Consider the following 3,898-nt stretch of genomic DNA (forward strand, 5'->3'; position numbering starts at 1 on the left):
CAACAATACATTGTATGGGTCAAAATTATCGATTTTTCTTTTATGCCAAAAATCATTCATTGGGATAGTAAAGATCATATCCCATGAAGATATTTTGTAAATTTCCTACCGTAAATATATCAAAACTTAATTTTTGTTTAGTAATAAGGACTTCATTTGGACAACTTTAAAGGTGATTTTCTCAAAATGTTGATTTTTTTTTTGCACCCTCAGATTCCAGATTTTCAAATAGTTGTATCTCGGCCAAATATTGTCCAATCCTAACAAACCATACATCAATGGAAAGCATATTTATTCAGTAAAAAACTGACCCTTATGACTGGTTTTGTGGTCCAGGGTCACATTTGTGAAATCTACTCCCAATCCCATAATTCCATTGTCACTTGGTATAAACCGCCCAGCCCGATTAATTAGTCACTCAATTACTCAGTGGAGACAGTTTATGACATCGGAATCAGTTAATGTCTCAACCCACAGGAAAAGATAAAGATGAAAGCGGCTGTTTTGATAGAAATGTCAGCTGAGTTGATTTGTGACTGCGCCGGCGCCAGTACTGTTCCCTCATAAATGATTTCAACTCTTTTTCATTACAGAGTCAGTTTTTTTGGCGAGAGGATCGATCCTTTGCTCACGTACCCGGATTGGATTTTGACTTGCACCACCATGAACGGCCTTTATTCGACGGTACAAAAACCCCTACAGCTTCACTCTCGAAACCAGACGGCACAGACGCATTCAAGATGGCCGCCGGGACTCACGTTCCCTGTGATGGGCAGATCAAGCGTATCAGGACAGAGAGAAAACAATACAGGATAAAGCAATGCCTCAACACCTGGACGGAGATTCCTTCATGTGACCTTTCACCTGGAACCAGGTGAATCTTCAAGTGGCCTGGGAGGTCAAAACAGAGTCTCGTCTTTCAACTCAAGTGTCACCTCAAATGAAGAGTCATTATTCTGCAGACAAAAGCCCGGGAGTATTTTCGCAGCGACAGACACCGACGTCACGCTACAACACGTCTATTACAGGAGTTCATGATCTAATCTGATTCAGAGCAATTCAATACAAAGCCCGTAGATGTATATAATGCTGCTGGATGTGTCAAACGTGACATAGAAGAGGTTCATAAACGCTGGTGTTGCCTGACGAATGCAACTAAAAGTTTCTCACACATCATTATTTACTGCAGTAGAAATGCGCTCCGATGCATTGGGACGGTCAATGGTTTTGAAAGGTACTAGTGCTTGTTCTGGATTTGACTGACGTGAGCTGAGCTGTATATTCACACTATGTGTGTGTGTGTGTGTGTGTGTGTGTGTGTGTTTGGTTTTCAGTGAGTATGGGTTTATTCACATAAAAATTCATACCTCAACACGTGTGTTATATCATTTTTGTTGCACGTCTGCTTTGATTCGTTGGCTGTGTGTGGAATGGACTACTAGTGTACTGCTTTCTATACAGTATATTATGTACAGTACATATTAAGTTTAGAAATAGTACACTACTGTTCAAAAGTTTGGGGTCAGTAAGGTTTTTTTTTTTTTAAATAAACCGCAAAGACGCATTAAAATTGATTCATATATAGTGACATTAAAGACATTTGTAATGTTACAAAAATGTATTTCAAATAAATGCTAAAAAATCCTGAAGAATCCTAAAAAAAATGTATCACGGTTTCAACAAAGTTATTAAGCGGCACAACTGTTTTCAACGTTGATAATAATAAGAAATGTTTCTTGAGCAGCAAATCGGATCAGCATATTAGGATGATTTCTGATGGATCATGTGACTCTGAAGACTGGAGGAATGATGCTGAAAATTCAGCTTTGATCACAATAATAAATTATAATTTAACATATATTCAAATAGAAAAAAGTTATTTTGAATTGCAATAATATTACTGTTTTTACTGTATATTTGATCAAATAAATATAGCTACCTTTGGTGAGCAGATCTTTCAAAAACATAAAAAAAACTTTTGAATGATAGTGTATGTAAAACAATACGAAATTATGAATGCTTCAAACAGAGCTACATTGTAATCACATTACCTTAGTATGTTACAGTTCTTTGTCATCTCAAAAATGTTTAATTTACAATTTTATCCAATTTTGTGTAAAAAAAAAAATTCTTTCATTGTAACTCCATCAGAGTTTTACCAAATAAGTCTAAAAACGTCTTAACAAATAATGATACAAGAAGGTACTATGTGCAGTGTACTTGTCATATGGAAGGTCAAATTGGGCGCATTGCATTGTGTGATACAGTATTCGATTGTGTGGCTCAGTTAAATACTACACATTTTGGCAAACATAGTATGTATTTTATGCATACTGTACATAATTTACATACTATACTGGAGAAATAGTAGTATGCTAGTATGTTGTTCTAAACAGCCTATGCTTCAAACAGAGCTACATTGTAATCACATTACCTTCGTATGTTACAGTTCTTTGTCATCTCAAAAATATTTAATTTACAATTTTATCCAATTTTGTGTAAAAAAAAATTCTTTCATTGTAACTCCATCAGAGTTTTACCAAATAATTCTAAAAACGTCTTAACAAATAATGATACAAGAAGGTACTATGTGCAGTGTACTTGTCATATGGAAGGTCAAATTGGGCGCATTGCATTGTGTGATACAGTATTCGATTGTGTGGCTCAGTTAAATACTACACATTTTGGCAAACATAGTATGTATTTTATGCATACTGTACATAATTTACATACTATACTGGAGAAATAGTAGTATGCTAGTATGTTGTTCTAAACAGCCTATGTGTTGTTGGTAAGTGGACTGCACACTGGAGCTGGTGTGTATCGCCCTCTGTAGGGCACGAGAGGTACTGCTTTCTCCTGTGGTTTGTATTGTAGATGACTTGTTCTGGTTAAACTGAACATTTCATCAACAGCTGGGGTAAATTCATGTCTAGTCCATGTCCAGACAAACATACATATGTAGGCCTACATTCTCAACTAAAATGAACTATTTCCTATAGAATAGGAAGGAGGATTGAACGAGAGAAAGTGGCTTATGAACATGGGTTGTGGTTGTAACAGAACCATCTGTGGTATGAAGGTGAGCGATGGTCAGAAAAATTCAAATGTCTGGGTTGGATTTTAATGCTTGATCTCGCTCTTCTTCCACTTTCCTGTTTAAACTCACTGCCAAAACAAACCCGGCATAATCTCAACACTGGAGAATCTTGAAGCTAATCCAAAACCATGTTTACAATTCTGGCAAACTGTTTTACGCTGACATATTTTACTCTGAAGCAGCCTTCCTGTTTGCATTATGAGTAGGCTATATGTTTCAGTTATTCCTACAGACCTTTAGCTGCACAGGAGTAGGCCTACCGTACGTTTAATGAAATCTACAGTATTTTAGGATCATAAAAAAGGTTTTGCATTCTAAAAAAACTTAATTACCACAATGCATCTAGAAATGTTACTTTTAAAAACTGCATTATATATATATATATATATATAGTACATATTAGATGTGTATGATATCGTTTTTTGAGTTTATATTTATAATTTTTATATGATATAAAAATGTTATACACTATATAGGCTATTATTTTTATATCTGATGTTTTTTATTTTTATTTTTTTTTACATAACAGTAATAAGAATAAGTCAGTGGGGAAAATGTGCTTAATTGTCATAAAAATGGAGATCTTCTCCTAAAGGCTTCACTCTATTTAAAGCTGCAGTCCGTAACTTTTTTTGGTCAAAAATGATCCGAAATCAATATTTGAGCAAGTACACGACCAGCCAATGTTCAAAACTATCGCCTTACTTTAGCCCGATTCACAACGGTAAGATTATAATAATGTTTTCTAATTTGAATGGTAGGGGTAGGTTTTCGCGGGAAATTCGAGCATGGCACTGC

At 35.3% G+C, this 3,898-nt stretch overlaps 1 protein-coding gene across 1 annotated transcript in view; it reads left to right on the plus strand.

Moving 5' to 3' along the window:
* Nucleotides 1-1,357, plus strand: part of LOC107747417 (homeobox protein Meis1-like) — a 45,700-nt gene extending 44,343 nt beyond the window's left edge. The window contains exon 13 of the mRNA XM_016561899.1: nucleotides 594-1,357. The gene's annotated coding sequence lies outside the window, so the exon portion shown is untranslated. The remainder of the gene's footprint in view (nucleotides 1-593) is intronic.
* Nucleotides 1,358-3,898: the final 2,541 nt, after the last annotated feature.

This window comes from Sinocyclocheilus rhinocerous, unplaced genomic scaffold (genome assembly GCF_001515625.1).
Source record: "Sinocyclocheilus rhinocerous isolate Xijiao unplaced genomic scaffold, SAMN03320098_v1.1 scaffold229, whole genome shotgun sequence".
NCBI lineage: Eukaryota > Metazoa > Chordata > Actinopteri > Cypriniformes > Cyprinidae > Sinocyclocheilus > Sinocyclocheilus rhinocerous.